General features: G+C 42.3%; 1 protein-coding gene across 8 annotated transcripts in view; it reads right to left on the bottom strand.

Moving 5' to 3' along the window:
* Window positions 1–21,989, bottom strand: part of SIK3 (SIK family kinase 3) — a 101,431-nt gene that overhangs the window by 52,894 nt on the left and 26,548 nt on the right. Inside the window, exon 1 of one of the 8 annotated variants that reach the window (XM_085303113.1) lies at window positions 11,408–11,495. The exons of 6 other annotated variants lie outside the window; for them this stretch is intronic. The gene's annotated coding sequence lies outside the window, so the exon portion shown is untranslated. Of the gene's footprint in view, window positions 1–2,520; window positions 2,542–11,407; window positions 11,496–21,989 lie in introns of those variants that run through there. One more of the 8 variants, XM_085303108.1, reaches the window with a different exon arrangement.

Raw genomic sequence — 21,989 nt, 5'->3', positions numbered from 1 at the left:
GCTTAAACCAATRCATACATATATATTGTCACCAGACAATACTGTATGCTTTACACACTGTACCATAAAACTCCACACCCAACACACACAATACCTGAAGCAGCAAAGGAATGTAAACACCAACGAGAAGATGACATCTTATAAAGGCTCTTATTCTAAGTTCAATCAAAATGAGTAGCCCTTGAGCAAACCTAAATCCATTTTCAAAAGATRTAAAAAAGAGAGACGTGTCATTTCTGAAGGAGTTTCTTCAAAATTTACTCATTCAAGTCAAATGCCTCCAGCAATAGATAAAAACATAAAAGTCTCCTGAAAATGTCTGGGGAAACTCCCTTGTGCTCCGGTTTCAGAAAATTCAGAGCTTCCTCAAGAACGTGCAAGGGTGGAACTAGGAAATTCCCTCTGTGCTTCCCACTGAAGGGAAARTGCAGGGAAATTCATGGGTGGAGGGGGAGCTTGGGTTGCATTTGGGRCTTGGGGAAGGGATGCTGTTTGCTTTGCCTTTTTTCCAGAGGGAAGGAGGGGTTTTGAGGCCTTCCAAAACACACCACATCGGTTTCTCCATTCCTGCATCTCCCAGCTGGCTAATATTCTCCCTCCACAGTAAAGATGATTCAGGATTTCTGTACAAAAAAGGCTGCCTTAAGTCCTCTGGTCACATCAGCCAGACTGACTTCATCTAAAACCTGGCTGCAAGGAAACAACTGCAATGAATTCTGCTCTGCTAAGTGCACATTGCCCTTCCTTTTGGAAAGCAAGCCCTGTCTAAACGTAGCCTACCAGGAGAGAACTCTGCTGACAGGAGTTCAGCAGTTTGCCCAAGGCAATAAAGCAAGCACCACACGCGTAGTACTGAATCTTGGCCCCACTGAGGATGAATTTTGAAGGGTCATTCCTTGGGATGCTAACTCCCTGCCACAAGCTCAGTCAAGAGCAATTTGCAAGTCAGCAGGCAGCCGAGACCTCAAACACAACCCACAGCTTCTCCGCACCAAGGTGACTTTGCTTTTCACCTTGCATGAATCAAGTCCTGATGAGCTGAGGGACAGCGGTTCATGACTGCGAGTGAGCCTCACCTCCCTGCATGGCACAGCTCAGGAGGCAGACACCAGCCCTACAACTGGGCAGTGCCCTCCTCCTTGTCGGTTTTGCTCAGTGCTCCAAGCTCTTTGCAGGCTATCCAGCCCTCAAATCAGAGCTCAAACTCCACCTTCATAATGAGTGTCTGTACTTCTCAGGAGCTCCATAATAAAAAYGTTTAAGTAGGTGGTTAACCAATTGCTCCATGAAGCATTTCTTTAGATCCCTGGCTATTTCGTGGGTGCTTTCTTCTCGATCTTCTAATTACACCATTTTAGAGCAGACYGATTTCAACTCTTGTTAGTTTACTCCACTCAGAGTCGCCGCACTGGCCTGATACAGCACTAAAGGCCAGTCACATTCTGACTAGAGGAAAGAGTGAAGGTTTTGCATCAACAACCTTCGCTTCAGGGAGGTGTGTCGGGGGAGGCTCAAGCTTCCCAGTCACTCGGGCATTTGTCAAAGCTCTCTTCAGCTGAAGGAGACAGGAAAACAGCACGTTAGCAGGTGGACTAGCAAGCAGCATCTATGCAGCACATGGCAGCACACTTAATATACATCAGCACAACACACAGGTTCACTGGGGTCACTGTCCAAATGGACTAGGAGCCACAGAAATTCCTGTTAGACTAATCAACACCCTCTACTTTGAGAGAGGAACCAGCACCTGTATCTCTATAGATGATGCACTGCATCTCTGCTGTCGGAGGTGGGCCACAAGGGGAAAGCCAGCGTGTCGTGGCTGGACAGAGGGAGAGGAGTCGTGGTGCTGCTGCCTGTGCGCTTCTGGTAACAGCTCTTCCGGCTAACAGCAACTTGCTGCTCTGGCCACAAAAGCATCTCACCCCAATAACAAACATCAGAAAAAGTACAGGCATGTAGGCTTCCTGCTCCAACTGGAGGGAACACTGACGTTTACGGCACCACTAGAACTACAGGTCAGCAGTGTTATTTATGCAGAAAGAATCAGTTTCTGGGTAGCATCATGAAACACCCCAAAACCTACCCCCGAAAACAAGTGCATTCCTTCATGCCGACAAATGCCATAYAAAATATGGAGAGGAGGGAGTAAGACTAAGCTTCATTAAATAAAGCACAGATCAGGCTACAATTAGAAGTGGAAGACGACAATAATCTAGTTTCTTAAACAATGAAGTACTAAAACAAAATGAGTCTGAAAAAGTAACTATTCTTTTATCAAAAGTTAATGAAGCTTACAGGCTGTGGGGATGTATGCCAAGCCTGGAGCATACATGCTGCTACCAATTAACAAAATGTTCCCACCATTTCAAAAACATTTTTTTTCTCCCCTTTTTGGATCCCACTAAAACTTACCCTAGTAATTTGAGGAACAAATCATTATTTRGAAGGCAAGTTAAGTTCCTAAAGCAACAGTTTGTAAAGAGAAGGTAAAGAAATGTTTAAACTGACGAAACTCACTCAAGTCACTGCRGAGGTCTTGCTCTTCAAAGCCAGAAGGCTTGTCCGTTTAGTTTCCATGTTCCCCCCCTCCGCCAACGCACTTCAGCTGAACGCTGCTCTGTATTTTTTGGATTCTAATGCTGTGCTGAATACGTGCATTTGCCAGGCAAAAGCCTAATCAAAAGCAGTGGAAATTTCAATCACAGAGCAGTATGAAAGCAGAGTGGGCAGCTAAGTAACAAAAGGAGGGGCAGTAAAAGCTGGAAGCCCCACAAAAGGCACACTTCRTTATCACTGATACCAATAAGGGGTATTATTTCCTATTTTGCATTCAGAAATGAGATTTTAAAGTCTGGTAGGCATCTGTCCAGCAGGCTTTTACATAACAGAGGGCCATCAAGGTTCACCTCCCATCCTGTTCACCATCACCAGATGCCAGAGCTTCCCACACCATCTCTTAGCTTGGTCAGGAAAGAGAAGAGAGCGAGAGGCAGGCAAACCCACACTCTGAAGGGAGCATGCGCTCGTCAGCAGAGTTTACAGCTARCCTCTGCACGTCATCGCGCTGATACAGGATGCCTTCGTACCATTGCAGCTGTTTGCAGAGAATTATGACAACAGAGCAACAGATATAGATCCCCACACCGAGTCCTGCAGCCCTTAATTTAAGCTAATTGCTRTGCATACGATTTCCCACTGAGACACAGTCAGGTAGAAGTAGACCCAGAACCTGTTGTAAGGACAGAGTGTGCAGTCAGGTGTCAACCTTACATACGACTGGATTCACGGTGGTGCAAGAGACATAAAGGGCTTAATCAAGTAGTAGCTTTATAGTGTTTCTGAAGAACTAGTTCCTCCCGTGTTCTGTTGCCCTAGGAGCTAAGGACATTTTTGACTGTATTTCATAAATGTCACTGCACAATAACTAAAGAGACAGTACTGAGGCTACAATTTAATTCTTAGTCACATGATACCTTCAGTTCTCATTATAGGGACAGTGAAAAATATTTTTGAAGGCAGTTAAATCTCCATCTTAAGTATACTCCTTGTTAAAGAGCTTACTGTGATATTACTGGCTTGGACAAACTCTTGCTTTTCCTTCCCAAAACCTCAAGTCATTGTTATTAAGGAAAAATCCAGGGGGGGGGGGGGAGCCTCTCTCTTGACCTGTCTTTCAAAAGCAGATCATGGCTCTGCCTGTTAGTTTGCTTCCACCTTCCCACCCTTTATTTCAGGGCAATGAGTCTATGGGGACACTCTAACTTGGAGATGATCTGTGATAATAAAGACCAGGACTACATATAGCTTTCAGTCTGAAACAACTGCTCAAAGACTGTGTTCAAAGCAAGTCTTAAAAAGGAAATGGAGCAGGGATCTGAGTGACTCTTTAAATCATAAAATATAAAGCACAAATGAAAGTAATTGCTTGGAAAAACTTTTCAATATAGCCTGAAAGCAGAGAAACAAGAAGTTAGCATTTTGTCACTTAATCGTATGTTTCCTTGGCTTTGATTTAGTGGCTGAATCCCAAATATTAAAAACTCATTTGGCAACCAAAAGCTTGATAATTTAAGGCAGGATATGGCTAACATGCATTGCATTCATTGATGTATCCACACACTCAGTCTGTGCAACAGGAGACTTTAGACAAAGACAGGACTACTCAATAGGTTATGCCCTTTCCACTGAACATCATGCTGAAAACTGACCTTATAGTATGCATGGGAAGACTATTTTTAGAGCTATTTTTTGCAAAGGAAGAATTTAGCATATCTTCCTCAATTTTAGCAGAACTTGCCATCCAGGGTTAGAATTTAACTGTAGAATGGATTCAAGCTTTTAAGATTTTGCAATTACTTTTTTTTTTTTTTTTTTTTTTTTTTTGACGAATAAGCCAACAAGGTCTTCCTTTATGTTTCTGCCACCGTTCAGTATAGGTACGACCAAGCATGGTATCAGAAGCCAGGTGAAATTTTTTTTTTTTTTTTTTTTTTTTAGTAAAAGTCAGAAAAGGAGAAAACTACTATTGCTACTATTATTTTGGCCTTTCACACAGTGAAAGGCAGTGTTTTATTGGTGTATTTTACTAATAAATGGGCATCTTCTCAGTGGTACACTGTGCTGTAAAACTGGCCCCCACTCAGTGTGCTGGTGGTGCTTGAATGTCCTGGTCTCAGAACAGGCTGCTGCCCATGGAAGAGGACCACRTCCCTCCAACAGCCGGAGGGAAGCTAACCTCCCAGGGTGCTCTTCTGTTCCATCAACAGCTTGCTCTCTTCAAGGAGGACTCGGATAATGGTACTGCCAAGTTTCCTGCCATTTGCTGCTTTAATGGACTGAAGTGCCAAAACTCCAGACAAAGACAATTCATCAGCTGAAGAGTGTGTCTGGTTTATAAAGGAAGCCAAAAGATCATACCCAGGGCGAGAGTCTCTGAAAGGAGGCAAGAAATCTTGGTGTGGGAGATAATACTTACTTGTAGGAATAAAAACTTATATAGACATCCTGTTTATCAGTTAAGTGTGGCAAATATTCATGTAAACTTCCTTGAAACAATACTGTCCTGCCAGCATCAAGGAAAATATATTTATGCTGGCAGTTCAGGACAAAGCAGACAGAAGTGGGAGAGAGGCCTGGCAGACAGGAAGAAGGAAGGAGGCTCGGTGAAACGTGGGCTGGGAGTACATTTCCCATTCCAGCAGGGAGATGACAGCCATCACACTCTTCATTTAAGTGCTTCAGGATTCAGTGGGCTACTCTGTGCCAGAAGCACAACAGCACCTTTCCAGAAGGCAGATATTCTCCACCAGAGCTACCATGAGAGAGAAATATGATTGAGGATGGTGGCAGAGGGAATGGCCACTTATTAAAAAGTTGCTCGCAAACAACATTTCTTCAGAAAATATTTCAATACTATATAGGCTTTTCAATTCAGTCCTCATTTTGGGTATTTATTTTTGAACCTTTGGATCAATGGTCTTTGCCTGTATGTAAGGGAAACACTGCTTTTAGAATGCTTTTGTGTCACACACACATTTTGAGATGTTGTAATATCTCAAAAATCAAGAACACACCAAAAACACATACCTGTCGTATCCTCAGCATACTGAAGATCAGCAACGAAGAACAGCTTGCCAGTGCCCACAACACTTGGCACCGACAGAGGAGTCTGTACTGTATATATCTCTGTCTGAAATCRGTAGTTTCAAAAGGGATAGACATTAAAATGGCAATTAGCTCTCACCTGGCTACCTTTCCTCACTGGCCAATCTTCCATTGACTTCAGTGGTAATGGAGACAGACCAATATCCTGCATCAGCTTGCAAGAAATAAATGCTTTATGAAAGACTTCCCAAAACTAAGTTTACAGTCATGCACAAATCTAACCAGTGAAGCTACACATCTACTGAGAATGAACATCATCTTGAAAAGTATAAAAAAAGAAGGAAACAAAAGGTAGAAATCAGTAGTCAGCTTTCAATGGAGAGAAGTCACAAATAAGTAAACATTTCCTTTTTCATCTGTGTAATGAACAAAACAAAAGCTGAAGACCCTGTCCTGGGCTAACATCTATTCATGCCACACACTTGTTTAGATCTAATTATAACTCTGATTAAAATGCCCTGCCTGGGCAATTATTCTAGAAAGGAACCACCTTTTCCATTTCAGTTCAGTTGTTYCTATAGTGGTGTAAGTTAAATTAGGAAAAGAAAACACGCTTCTTTCAGAATGCCACCACATGGTCAGCCTAATCAGTAATAGTTATAAAAGTATAATTGTGCCAGTAAGCGTTCCCATAAGTCAGCAATTGATCTCCTCAGTATAACAAGAGGCAACAGATGGCACTGACGAATTGACTGCATTGAAAAAAAAAAAATTCAACAAGCTTATTTAGGAAAAACATTTCCTAGCATTCTTCTGAGGAGTCCCACTCCAAATCCCTCCTGGAAAACCCTGAACAAACATTCACTACATATGCTTTTACTGTTGGGCAATATATCCATGTAACTTGGTTCCTCTATTATTCCAGGAGGCACCTGGAATAGCACAAAAGAACGAGAAGCTGTCATCATGTGGCTCTTTGGACTAATAAATGAATGAGCTTGGAAAAGGTCAATCTAAAGGCAAAGAAAAGTAATGTAGCTTTCAGAGACAGGGTAGGATCAGCACCCAAACTGGAGTTAAGCACTGCTTACAGACAGATACACAGCAGTTCACAACAAACCTACCTCACTAGAACAGCAGTCCAGTGAAGCCTGATGTACATGGAGCTACTTGGGAGTCCAGGCTGTTATCCTCCTGCATGTCACTAAGTTAGCAGAGCACAACCACCAGATGGATGATTTTTGCAGCTAATAAAGGCTACATCCAAGTATCAGTGTTAGATCATGTTACCTAACACCGCTGCACACRACTGCACGCTGCCAAGTTAAATACAGCCTCTTCCCTTCTGCCCCCTGCCCCTTCTTTGCTGCAAGCGGGATGGCAAGCATCAAGTTGCAACCTACCAAGAGGGTTGAAGCTCAGCTTATGGGGACTGTTCACTCTTTCCAGGTGACTTGCATGATACTATATGGCCCACTGTGGTCATATATCCCTTTCAACAGGCTAGGTTCCACCCTTGCCTTTTTTCCTCCACATCACAGTTGTTTAGTCAAAAGAGAATCCTAGGCTGGATAAGCTAGCAAACACATTTAGAAGATGATGTGTGTATTAGTTACATACAGAAGCACTTAACTGGCATATGGGCACAAGAATGTGAGAAAAAAACAAAGCTTGAACCCTAGGCTACTGTGGGTCACCTCCCATTTCAGGAGCTCAATTTGATAGATGTTACTCTACAGCAACTCTGCATTTTTGAGTGGACAGTGATGGCATAGGCACATTTCTTTCAGGCAAGCTGTCATCACAAGTCTGCTGGTACATTTAGGTCACTAGAAGTGATCTCTCTAGATGCAAATAGGCAATTTGTGCAATTTTAGTCACAATAAAGTGTTCTGCAGAAAAGATGCACTCCTGACGGTGACATTCTAGCTAGATAGATAATAGTATGCTTTTTATTGAACAAAATGAAATTTCTTCTGACAAGTTCATGGGCAAAATAGAAGCATCTACTCCACAGAATTAACTACCTAACTAAAAGTGATGTAGCAGATAAAACTAGGCCATTTTGCAGCAAAATTGGTGGCTTTTGGAGGTAGTATAAATGCAAATATTGGCAGCAACTGAGGGCAGGAAACTGTGGACCAAAATGCGTATCGAAAAGTTGCATTTGCTCAGGAAGGAAGTTATCACCTTGTCCACATCCCTCTTCAGAATGAATGCAGTCACTTGTATCTTGCACAAGGTGAAGAAAATGCTGGTGGTGTTTTACGACCAAATCCTTTCGGTCTGTTGCAATGTTAATACCCTATTTGTGTGAATGCTGTACTCTGCTATGACTTTTCCTTATCCCTAAGGGAATGGAAGGGAGATTTCAATGACAGACGCACAAAAACAACATTCATATCTACAGTGCAACATACTGGCTAAGCCAGGTTAAGAAAAATCTCATCATTTCAGTGTGCATACAACAGCCTACAAACTTTGTTAGAACCTTTAGAGCTAGAGGAAGTTTTTCCACAATGCACTGTAGGTGCCCAGTCTGTACCTGTGCCGACAACCAAAGCACTCATTCCTTGTTTTCCAGCCTAGTACTAACTACACTAACAATTGCAGCTTCTCTTTCCAAAAAGAAAGGATGGCTTTACCTAGGATATTTCCATCGGTCATTCCACTTACCCACACATGCCAGAGCTTGCATACTAAACTGTCATGCTTGGTCAGTACACAGTAGCAAATCCTCCCACCAGAAAGAGATGATGTGAAAAGCAAACTTGGTAGTAAAGCTTTTTCCGGGTAATGAAAATAACTCCCTGGATATAATATTACATTCTGGAAGAATATTGCCTCTTGTGGTCACTAGGAATCTCGACATACTTTGCAGAAGTACTAAGCAGATCTCAACTCACATTACTACTTCTCCTCAAATGCCCAAGATCGGACAACAGTAGATATCTTTGGTAGGTATAAAGCACTTTCTGAACCAGTCCTTTTAGTGACTTTAGCTACAAAATATGTACAAGAGTGAATGCCCCCCTTAAACGCATTGCTTCAACAGCACAAGCTTCTGTGTCAAAAGGCAACTTAATTCTAAATGCACACTGTTCCCCCCCTCCCATTCTAAAAGATGAAAGGAATGACATTCAGCCAGGCTTGGTTAGAAATAAGCAAGCAACAAGCAAGTCTGATCAGCTTGCTGAAACAGGCTTCCAGAAATTGTATTCCCCTTCAATTGTCACAGTTACTGCACATCGTAGGTCAGAAGCTGAGCAGTTCCACAGAGCTCTTCCTCATCATTTCATGACTCTGGGTAAAAGTAGGAAGCTATAGAGAGATTTTAACTTATCTTCACTGGCTACTGAAGATGCTAATATAAACCACATTACAGGCTTTGTTGAATAGCATTATGGACATTAAGATCCCAGAGAAAGGCAAGAGAAATATAACTTTGTGCTTACTTGATTTAGTTGAACTTCACAGCAATTTGACTAGAACTGCAGAGTAGAACTTTGTATTAAAAGTCAGCTTAAGCATAAGGCAAAAAAACCCMAAAACAAAAACCTTATGCAAAAACTAAGCAAAAGCCTCTCTCCTCACCTCTGCTGGATCACTCCACGTCGACTCTTACTCAACTTCTTTACATGTTGTTTTTGCCTCAAGATCTTTGTAATGAGAGTTTTTCTACTGTAAGAGACTGAGAGCTCCCAAACCAGCACATGCTTTAATCAGTTCATAGAACTGAATTTTCGAATTAGGCCAATATCTGGTCAAATCTAATCTGAGTTGCAGGTGTAAAACACATCATACAGACATTTAATTGGAAAGYAGCTTTTGCTTGTAGCATTAGCACTGGCCTTATATTAATTATAGGCAGATCTACAGAGGCAATGCAAATACTGTGTGGGTTTGTTATAGCGAAAGAAAGGAACATTCAGAAATGAATAGTACTATGTTTCAGCCTTATGATCTGCTGACAGTCCACAGTGTTACCTCCATGGATTCTATGCAAATGAAAAGCAAATCTGGGCACTTAACACACAAAGACTGCATTTGTTAATTAAAATGGTTTTTGAATGAGCTTAGTTAAGCTAGTGTAGAACTAGAGGTACATTTAAACTGATTTAAACTGGTTAAATAATCAAATTTGATGTTTAAAAGCATATCCTGGTCAAGTAAGCATAACCTATTTTGTGGACAAGGCTCAAATCCAATCACTCTGAGAAGCAGATATGAACACAGCATTTTTGCCTAGGCCCAGCCAGATTCCTGTTCACACCGTAGTTTGGCCCCCCTGACAACCTGCATGTAAGAGAAGCTGAGAAATGAAACAAATCCTAAGAAGAAAACTTGCTCAGCCTAGTCCCCTTTCAATACAGGTTATCTTTTATTTCAGGGCTCTACACTCAAACTATTTTCTTAATTGCCCTCCACCCATGGAGTAATCAAGCAGCCGGACTTTTGCCTAAAACCATACAGTGATCAGGGTTGGCCCATGCCTGTGCAACACCGGCGGCATCCGGGCATGACTCTGACCTAATCGTTTTAAATCAAGGAGAAGCAAGGAAAGGTCTGGGAAAAATCAGGTGACAACACAGGATGTTCTTGTCTATCTGCTGTATTTCCCACACACGGAGAGAAGTGCACATCACTGCACGTAGGAGGGGAAACAAAGCAGCTTGCATGCGTTCAGCTCTGCACCTCAGCAGCAGCGGAAAAGGCTGAGCATCTGGGGCGGGCTGGGGGGAAGACAGAGAAGGGGTGGAGGGCTGCAAGGACGTCACTGGGGTGCATAGATCCTGCGGGAGGCCAGGTTGCCTGGAAACAGAGCAGGCAAGAATAAGAGGAAAAGCCATTACCGAGAAGAAAGTTGAAATGCCTTTCACAAGCAGAGTTCAATTCCATGCCCTAACACAGGGACACTGTGTGGAGCTTAATCAGAAAAGACAACACCATCCAATGCTGCAGCAGTTGTTTGAGGTTTGTTCCAAAAYGTGCATTTGTGACTCTGGTGAAGTGTTTCCAATCCTGTCACATTTATTTAATGTAAAAGTATTTAGCAAACTCAAACATGCATTAGGTATTTTTTCTGATTTCACATCTTCCAACAACTTAAAGAAGCACTGATGCTGCATTACAGCTCAGCACAAGACTGAGTCCTCACATCCACTACAAATAAAGTCAGACTGTAAGCAGGTAAGACCAAATGCATTTCAGTTAAGCTCACAAGGCAATTATACACAAGTGTTAGCACAGTTATTTTATTTGCAAAGATGGCAGAGAGGAGGAGACCACAGTGGATTCATTTATCTTATCAGTGTGACACATCCGTGAGATCCCCAGCAATGTCCAACATAATACCACAGGCTATAACAATATTAAAAAAACTAGACCGTTTTCGAGAATATGAGTAAAAAGTGCTGCTACTAGGAGCTGGAGTCTCCAGAACTTGCAGGAATTACACCCTGAATGACTCAAAAGTTTCTGCTGGCACTGGGTTGAAGATACACGACTCCTAATCTTCCATCGAATGTTGTTATGTTTGTTTTTTTCCCCAATTGCAGCTCTTTAAATTGCCTCTACTTCACTRACAGATATGCTTGAATACCCCAGTAAAGGAATATGAAGGTAAGAATCCAGAGAGAAGAATTTATTGGATCACCTATGACTTAGAGCAATTTCACCTATGTCTTAAAATAATTATCTTTTTCTTTTGGACATTTTCATATGCTAACATCTTCCAAGTTTACTTCCTCCATCCCCTCTTCCCCCCACTTCCACCCAGTCAAACCCCTCTTATAATCACCTGCAGTGGCCAAGATGAATAAAACAGGGAGTAAGTTCTAGACAAGCTCTCCAAAGCAGGAGCTGTGGCTACAGCGTAGACAGTGCCCAGTCCAGTGGTACAGCCAGCTAGTCAACTTCGAGGTTGCACTGCAGCCTAAACATTTAATAAAACAAGATTTAATTTACCAATGCCTTCAATACCCATTTGCCTAGAGCATGACAAGAGATTTTAGTTGTACGTAATAGCTGACTACCATTCTGACATCTGACTTTTAACAGCTTTATGAGATCTCCATTTTAAAATTTTAAGTGGCTTTTACTTCAATTGTCAAAGTGCCCATATTATTAAAACTAAAAAGCCTAAAAGCCTAACTGTGCCAGATCAGTGAAGCTTTGTTAATAAATATTGCACTGTATCTTGTAAAAGTACCAGGGCAAACTTCAGCTGTAACTGATTTATTGTTACTTTACCCAGAAGCGAGTGACAGTTGGAGCAGTATCCACACCAACTAATGCGTCCAGTTCATTTCAGCTGTCAAGGTCAGCACCAGCTTGTAAGATCACCTATATCATAATGAACATGTTTCTTATATTGCTAATGTTCTTGCTGCAGTCAGCAGAGCTGGAGGGAATAATACAAGACTGTTACTCGTTGACAGTACGTTAGAGCAACACTAGACTCTTGGACAGAGTTGCTTAGCAGCACAGTTTTGGAAACGTAGTCACATGCAGGAAGAAATCTGTCACAGCAGGCTGCGTATCAAGAATGCCGTACAGCCGTGGCCACCAGCGTCCCTGCTGAGTAACTGAGCTGTGCCTGCTGCAATGTAGAGATTTCACTTGAGAAAAGACAGACCTACAAAGCCTGCTGTCCAGGTTTTTAGGGAAGGACTCGTCTCAAATACTGACAGAAAGTCTTCACAGAACTGCTAGGATACTGGAAGAGGCAGGTTTTAAAACTTCTGTTGAAAGTTCTCCTGGATAGGCATTTTGCTCTAATTCAGTCATGACCTAAAAAATGATGGAAATGACAAGGTAAAACAGTAAATTTAAGCTACACAGCTTAAAAAAAAAAAGAGAGATTTGATTGCAAGTGAGCAGTAAAGAAAGTTAGATGGTGTGCAAGAAGCACAGTGCTAAGACACAACCCACATCTGCTTCTCAATTTTTTTATGCTTATAATGCAAAGATCATCACTGAGGTCTACAAGCTTTCATGGAAAAGACAGACTACCCTAACTCAGCTCATGTGAGAGACTTGTAACGAACCACCAGCACTGATGCATACTAACTAGTTTCTGCTGGTTTTTAATGGCAAAAGCCACATGCATGCAATGAGAGCAGTTCTGGTTTAGCTCACAAATTTTCCAAACAGCTCAAGAAATTTTAATACCAGTGTGCCGTAAGATGCCACCTGGATAAAACTGGCACTGTACCAGGACGTGCAGTAGAGCCATAGGGAGAGCCTTTATCCTGGCTTTTCATTTATTTCCCGAGAACCTTCAGGGGTTAATCTGGAGGACTTCTGGAGGTTATTAGGCACTGATGTCTTGGCTTCCCTTCTGCAAACACCAGCAACCTCCAGAGGAATCTGTCATTCCACATAACAATCCCTTTCACTCAACTTCAGCTGCCCATTYCCTTTGCCTTTCCACAGCCTAAGCAGTGGTGGCTATACACTGAGTTATTACGCTGAATTATACCCACATACTAGGGAGGAGGCCAGGTTCTGCAGTAATGCCATCATATAACTGCATATTAAAAATATTTYGTATTATGTGCAGTTATGTTCAGAAGCACACCAGCTCATGGTTAAATAAGAAGGCTATAAAGAACATTATATGTCACACTGGGATCACAGAAGTATCAGAGAAAATCTAAAGTGACAGATAAGAGACATCTGATAGAATGAGTCACTATTCCACTTCATGCACTATAAAGTCCACTTGGAAATACGGTATTCTGGGCTCTGAAATGCAAACATGCACAGGTATTTTCCTAAGCCCGTAAGTCTTTTTTATACTGAAGTGAATCTACCTGGATATTCAAAATAAATCAAGACCAATAGCTAACGCTACAACATACGCTTGCAAAAAAAAGGCAGCTACAACTCTGTGACTGCCAAACAGTAAAATCTTGTGCTTACAGTACAGCACAGTGAATTAAGAGCACATCTCAAAGGTCCACAGCTACCTCCGCTCCCTGTGAGCTCGGGGAGAATGCCAGGTCCCAGGCCTGTGCTTTATACGGAGGACATTTCAGCAGCTTACCTGGTCACAAGTAGAGCGCATCATGCAGACAGGTTGAGCGGACGGTACCTAGCGACTGTCAACTGTTTCATAAAAGTACAAATATCTGTGTGTCAGCCTTTATAAAGGCTGCTAAACTACCAGAAAGATCATGAAGTCAGAGTTACAAAGAGACTCATCCCATGGACAAAGTCATAAAACAGCCATTAAATCAAGGTTTTGCATACAATCCATAGAAACTAAGATCTCAAAGATGCATTCAAATGTGAATCAACAGTTTGCAACAGAAGGCTATTACCAGAGACTGTACCTGCAATCCAGCTGTAATCGAAAGGTCAGCACAAAACGCACGCTGGAAAACCAAGCTGAACACTGAAGTATGGCTGCACAGGGCAGGACTCCACAAATGCAGAACATACTGACAGTGAGGTACTGCTGAATATATCTTTCATTACTAAAATGGGGTAGAGCAGGATAAAAGACACTTCAAAATGGTGCACTCCTTTATCATTTAGTTCCCTACATGTAAACAAACACACCTCCTCTACCCAGAAAATTTCATGTTCAAAATTAGAAGGTGGTACTGTTGCATTTATTTCTGTGATTAATTTTGAAAGGTGACAATTGCAATAACGCTACTGAATCTTGAGTATACCTAGCAGGAAGGGGCCAAGATTACGAGATGAAGGTGAAGGATAAAGCAAAGCACATGCCAGATCTAAATGATGTATTCAGAAATTTTTAGACACTGCATTTCCAGTAACAGCCTTTACATAGTTTGCCGTGATTAGATGGCAGTTTCTATGGGAACAAATAAGCAGTGGCCTAGTCACAAGATGTCTTGTAAACTGCACTTTCCTCTGGCTTAGCATTAAAAACGTCATCTCCTCGGTGCATCTAAAGATCCCAGGCTCCTCAGAATTACCCTGCGTTAAATGCCAACTACCGCGTACATGTGTTTACGACAAGCACGCACGGTTTTGCAAGACTTTGTACTAGCCACCAGGATTAATCTGTTCTCAATGGCAGGCAAGCCATTTGATACCTGTGTTCATTCCTGTAACTTCTCTTTACCCACAGAAACGCATGTTACAGAAGCGGTCCGTTCTCACGTGGAAAACTGTGGTGGCAGTTAGAGGAACGCTTGGAACCAGCGACTCCCGAGCCCTAATCTCGTGGCTGAACTAACGTATACAGGTCCAGAGAAGAGAGCTGCTTCTGTGAAATGCAAAGCATTTTGAAAATAAAAAGTACTGTGAAGGACAAGCATTTCTCACCATATACGCCAAGTCTTGGATCTTGGTATTTTCTCTGGACCACTCATCCTATTCCCACTCCAAAAAATCCCAAAACATCTACAGGCTGGACTTTAAGAACAGGTGAAGCCTCACAGCAAATTGAAGTGAGAATTACAGAAAGATTTCTCATGTCACACTGCAGCATAGCAATGGCTCTCAGGGTCAAGTTATCAGCGCATGAGGCAAAAGTAACTCAAGTACAAAGCCAGTGTTGTCATTAGGCTCAGAGGCGTCTAGTATTCATACACATGCAGGGTACCAGTGCACAAAGCATCAGAAAACGAACACGGTTTCAAATACTCAGGCAAAGCCAGATCCGCACACCTACAGAGCRCAGGCCCAAGAAATGACAGAAATTCACTCACGCAAAGCACGTCTCTGAATCCGGACCAGAGGTAGCAGCGAGGGGTGATCAGAGATAATAAGCAATCTCAAAGCAGTCATCCTGTTATTCTGTCAAACCACTGCCCGCTTCAAACAGCTTTTACAAAGTTATAGGTTACCTCTCAAGGACTTTTCCATTAAATACAATGTTTACTATGTGCCTGCAAAACCTAGTAACTTAGTCTGCCTTTGGCTCCAAAAGGGATAGGATCAATCAAGTCAGTCAAATACAAAYTTGCAGCATTAAAATGTCCAAATTTTAATCATGATTCCAAGAAAGCAGCAAAAAGAACAATTTCGCTCTCAAAACCACTGCTTCTATTTACTATCTCTAACCCTTAGTTTAATTTWAAAAAATCCATCAATTAGCTGATGCAGTGAAGACTAAAATTATTGGTAAGCAAGATCTGTTCTAAATGCCTCCAAGTCTGAAAACAACTGTAGCTGATTCCATTCCCCTAGTTTCACAAAAGAACATTTTCAAACTCAGCAAGCAAAGGTTCCAGAGTATAACCACCCCTCACTTCAAAACTGTTATGAAATGAAGTGGAAATTTTTAGGAAGAGAAGCCAAAAGTGGAACTGTAAGGAATGTAGGCTTCAACACATTAACCCTCAATGACCAAGAAAAAAAATCCAAGCACCAGATAGCCCCTTCCTTGCCCACTTCTTACATGTGCTTTGAATTAGAGGCAAACCAAATTGTCCAGGGTTAGCAGCACAGATTTCAGGAAAGCTGCCTCCCCCTACACATCAGGTATCCATTTGTCATTATTTGCACTGAGTCAGAAAGACATTTACTGCCCACATTAAAATTAGTGACCTTAAAACCTCAACACAGTCACAGCAGCATCTCTGATGGGAAGAGAACAGGCAAAAAGGTGGCACCAGCATCCCTCCGCTAACACATCCAGGTAACTGCCCGGCTGGAATTTTTCCCTGTCGGYATAACCATATAACCATAGCCACAGCACCCTGCAACACACCTCTGCGGGAATACTTCTGAAGACACGAGCCTGTAAGGGCACAGTAGGAATGGCTGGGTCAAAGCTCATCTTCTCTGATCTTTGCAACCTATTTATCTTTTCAGGGCTTCTCCAAATCCACTATTAAGCAAAAGAACTAATGGCTGCCTTTGCCCTTAAGCTTTCAGGAGGGTTTATAAGAACAAAAATTAAGATGCATGGTGGCACCTTACATTTGATTATAGAATCTGGTTTGAAATAAGCAAATTACCTGCAGCAGTATTTCCACCAACTGGTGAGGGTGGGAAYACSTAAGAAAAGTGAGAAATTTCTGTACCCTTCCAACAAGTGAAAAGCTAATAGCTTCCTAGGACAGAAGAAAGAAAAGAAAAAAACCCMAACACACTCATACAGACCTTTGCATTTATTTCCAGTAACAGTTGCTAGTGATGAAACACAGTCSCTGCTTCTTGTAGCTTTTGGAACCCTGTCCTTGCCCCAGAAAACTCCCAAGAAGTTTTTTTGTGGAAATACAAATGCAGCATCAGTATAAAATTTAAATTTGATTCATGACAAAGCGAGCTTGACAAAGCATCCTTTCACAGCAGCAACTGCACAGACCATCTATAAAAAAAAAAGTATCACTTTGATATCAAACTGAGTTACACCACTAGAAAAGCCTACAAGCTATGTTTAACAATTGTATCTAATTTCCCTTATCAATAGAAATGGTTTAAACCCACAAAAAACACACTCAGAAGTTGAAAACGTACTCCAAAGCCAAAACATAATACAGCAAGAGCCTCTCAGGGCACAGYGGGTCTGCGTGAACCACCACCCAGTGCCACACGGGCAGAGGAGATTGCCGRGGAAGAGCAGAGGAGCCAGTTCTCACTCGGGCAGTGTACTTCCACCCGTGCCAGATGCCAACTGCTGCTTAATCACAGAGGAAAGAGCCTTTGATCCCAACTGGCACTTTCGCAAGGACCACACTAAGGAAGCCCACAGTCTTAAAACAGGCAATACCRCTTCATTCACACCTCTCACACCGAGCGAGAGCCCTCAAGACGCACGCTTGCCCCTTGTCAAGGTGGATAAACTGAGGAGTCCTCCCAGCTGTATTTCCAGCAGCTCAACTGATGAAAGGAGCACAGAAGACAGACCCTGATCAAGCAGTTATTGTAGGGGACAGAGGGGAGACTTTTTCCAGTTCTGCTGGTAGTTTTTAAGGGGCAGTGCAAGCCAGATGAAACCAGTAGCAGGACCCGGCTGGAAGATAAGCATTGCAGCTGACCCTCTCAACTCAGTTGTGCTGTTTATATTCAATCCTGAAACAGAAGGGGGCAAAGCAGAGGCAACATTTTCACCCAGTCTTGCAAGGGAGACAGGCAAACCATCCCAGCAGCTGCAAAGTGCGATCTTGTGCTCGAGTTTCACATTTATGTGCAAGATTAATCACAATACAGTTCCTGAGAGGAGTTAATTCAGGGAAGGACGCGGCAATTCCAGAGACACCCTTTGGGAATAAAGCTTCACATTAAGCATTCAAGTGTTCCACCACTTTTCCCAATATCAAACAGAACCCTCTAACCCTCGTTGCTGAGAGTATTTGGTAAAGGGCCTAAAATCACAAGTAGAAATGAACTTCACCATCTCATCACTGTAACTCCATTTATGCAAATTAAGCACATTACTCTTCCAACACGCTAGTAGCTCTGGCTGGAAAAGYAGGAGACCTGCAGCAACCAAGGACTTGGATGTCTGGAGAGTTCAGAAGAGAATTTCTGAATAGTGCCTGCAACCAATATGCTTGAGTCACCTCAGCACCAACACAGTCCTAACTTGCGTGACAAATTACCATCACCACCCCCAAACACTATAAAGCTAAAGCAAGGGACAATCGTGTATTTTTAGAGTAAGGAGACACTGCTATTTTGAAAGCACATTTCTGAATTGTAATTTTAAAATTCTGATTGTGACTGTTGCTTCAYTTTGCCATCGTAAATCAAGTTCTGAGGGAATAAGACAGCAGCCAATACATGAGCGTGGGCATTGCAAAACTGAGCTTCTACAAGCACTTTGTGTGAAGAATAATGTTCTTAAAAGATTTAATTTCTAGGGAATGTTTAAATACTGAAGAGTAAACACTGAGTCAGACACATGCACTAAATACAGGTAAATGCAGCTGGGGCACGTGGAAGAAAAGCCACAGCCTGGAATTCACTCAATGCCTCTCCCTGTGAACGTGAAACTCGGGGCCCTGCAGAGGACAAAGTCTCTTTTATACTTGCAGAAACTGCAAGAAAACAAAACCCAAACAAATAAAGCCAATCTGCAGATCCGTTTGGGGATCCTAAAACAAGTCTGCAATACTCAACCTTGAATGCCTGAATTTTCRGTATTTGAGCTTTTTCATACATATGAAGCACAGATTACGTAGCAAGTAATTACAACTTAAGGAATCACCGAGTGTAACACTCAAAGAAGAAAAGACAGATTAATAGTCATTACAAATGTCTACAAAGCTTCTGTGTACTCTGCATCTTTGGGGAGGTGACTCAGTGTATCAGACTGCATTTTATCCCTCCACTCACAGGAGTAACTTAAACTACAAATGCAGTATTCTTCMCATTTTGCATTATTTCCTCTTCCATCTCAAGGACAGAAACACGTTAACCATACAAGGAAATTGAAAACATACTTTGATTTTTCTTTCAATGGACTGAAAACATTTCCTTTCAGCAGAACCAACCAGGCCTGCTTTGCTTCACGCAGGCGTTCCTTCGTTACATGCCTCACACTGCTGACTTCTGTCAGTCGTCTACCAGAGGGCTCTCCTCATCAGTTCTTCTGGGAAATTTAAGTATAAGGCTGATTAACTCCACCACGGTAAAAATTTGGCTACATCCCATCTCTTTCAAATCAGCATTAGGAAGGAGACTATCAACCTCTGCCAGTCAAACATTTGTAGTTATGAAGTTCTTCATCTAAGACATAGGAATCATGTGGGTAGGTTTACTGTATGCGATTCTTCTTTTTTACTCAGAGCTGTAGTTCAATTAAACAGCCACAAAACACAAAAGTGTAGGCATTTTCTTCAGCTTCTTGTTGTCTAAATGCCACATASAGGATCCCCACTTTCTGCTATCAAATTGTCCTTCCTAAAGCACATCACCAGGAAACGCTACCCATTTGACAAAGCCCAGCGCTAACCWGAAGCACCAACCTTCATTCTAGAGAACAAAGTCTAGTATTTAACGGCATTTTGTTAACTGCTTACATAGTTAAATTGCTATTTCAAAATAAACTTAGCAAATCGCCACCAAAAGCCAGAGGGCAAAGCTAGAAGTTAGCACAACCTCTAAGTTCAGAAACACGACCAAGGCTGGTTAGTTCAATAAATCAATAAAATAGGGCTCTCCCTGTATGCTTGCACTGGCTGTCGCCTCGAGCTGACCGAGGGTATAATACCTGCTCTCCTCCTGCCCTCACTTCACACTGAAACCCCAAAAGTCAGAATTAAGTTCAGGCAGCTCTTCATGCAGCAATTTTTGCCTCATCAATATGGGAAGGGGGCCACAAACAGTTCTGTGCAAACTTGGCAGATCATGTGGGAACTGACACAGCCAGGGTGGGCAAGCTGGAGCCATGAGAACAGTTTTGGCTCCTAGACTGSAAGCCTGAAAAATTGGAAGTGGCACTCCATTTGTTTAAATTACCTTCTGAAGCCATGATCCAYATGTGGGAATGAACAGTCACTCTGGTAGCACTAAACACAACCAGGAGTAAATTGTTCCAAGATGCACATCTGCATTTACCAAAGATTAGACAGACAGGCTGCCAAGTCAGGATTTGATTTTTCTTACAAGATCTTTTTAAAGAACTCCTTGCTGAAAAGTTCTAAAATGGCAGCGCAGCAAGGTAACTACATACGGAACAGACCAACACGACCCCGTCTCATTCAAAGAGAGATTGCAGTCTGTCCAGCTGTCCCGCATGAGCAAAGACCACCAAACACAGCGCTGCTGTTTATCCTTCTCACAATGTACTTAAATAGCCCACATCACTGTGCAATCCAAGCAAAAATACAGTCTCTCCCTGAGCAGCCTGCAGAAAGAGTGGTTTGGGGAAATTCAGTTTCACATTTTATGCATCATGCCTACATTGGCATCATTCTGAGGGCAAGAGAAATCAACCAAACAGCTTCTACATTTAATCCATGACGCACTGATATCTCCTGTAACCTCATGTATGCCGACTCTTACAAAAGCTGTCCGAGTTTGCAAAAGGCCAAACAACTTTTWTTGTTCCAGCGGAATAAAGGTAGAGAGCTCAAGTCTCAGCCACAGCCAGAAAGGTAGGCGATGTCACATAGGTTAAACCTGTCTTACAGATAATATCAAAAAGCACAGCAGCTGGCAYAGCTGGAGACAACGCACTGAACTAAGCGCATCCTCAGTCTGAGCTGGTACAGCTATTGCTATGATTTTGCCTGGCCTTTGTGTAACAAGGAACTAAGAAAAYAGCTTAGAGATGAACTTCAGTTGATCCATTCTAGAAGTGCAGTTGATGCTGAGCAAGCTGGAGGGGTTTTGGGGCACATGGATTTTTTTCTGCAGCTAYGATATTATAAATTGAATCTGGAGGTTGACTGCATGCATTCTGGGACAGTCTGATGGGATTAGGTAGAAGTTCTCTAATAGCAACTAGTGACAATCTTTTAATTTTGCACACACTTGCACACATACTGGGGAAGCTAGAGAGGACAAACCCTCTCAGCATCATCCTCAAAAAATGTTGACATGAGCAATCCAACCTGCATGACAAGAGGTCTTCCACAGCTGGAGTGTTATAGCATATCTGGGCAAACGTGCGTGGCTACGACTCAGTCTGCTATCTCCCCAGGAACAAAAGCTTTCCCTATGTAGGTCAATTCTACTGAGTCTTGTATTCATCATTATGCCACTTAGAAAGCAGTTTTTCATAACCCTGCACAACAGTAAAATGCAATGAATTTCAGGGTACAGATGCAAGTTTCAAAGTGCTTCTTTCTCATCATAAGCATTGCCCGAATCCCAGTCGGGGGGTGCCTCCACTCTACAGCAGGCCCACTCCATCTTTACCAAAAAGCAACACCAGATTATGGCAACAACACAGCACATTTTCAAGCACCACACAGCCCTTGAGCTCCCATGTTTRAAAGTGTTTGTCCCACTTTTACTGTACAGAGGAGTGAGAGGGGTTTTTACTGAAGCGTTCGTACTGTACAGATATCGAATGACATGTCCAGTAAAACAAGCTGCTCGTCTTCTAAACCTGGAATATCACAAGACTACTACATAAATGTTAAGAGCAGCACTGCTCTCTCAGCAGCCGTAAGATCATTTGTTGCTTGCTTGTTAGCAGTGGGACACGGTCACAAAACAACTGTCATCTGTAGCAAAGCGTACATAGTACCTCACCACTATATATATAGTTAAGAAATTCTGAAGGATCGCTCAGTTGCTCAGGTAACCTTAACATGCTGTCAAGCCTGCAAATAGTTAAGCACGTACTGTCAGCGCTACCTGCTTTGAGCAGCAATCCAGATCACTCCGAGCCATCTCTTCCTGAAACTGTATCCTTTGATCATGGTCAAATGGAAACCAACAGTGAATGGGTCATTTGCTTCCATCACACACTTCCATCACTCTAATCAACTCAGAAA

This window comes from Rhea americana, unplaced genomic scaffold (genome assembly GCF_003343005.1).
Source record: "Rhea americana isolate MKP2758 unplaced genomic scaffold, rheAme1 scaffold_197, whole genome shotgun sequence".
In the NCBI taxonomy this organism is placed as follows: Eukaryota; Metazoa; Chordata; class Aves; order Rheiformes; family Rheidae; genus Rhea; species Rhea americana.
The sequence above is the reverse complement of the archived record's forward strand: the minus strand, read 5'-3'. Positions and strand labels throughout refer to the sequence as shown.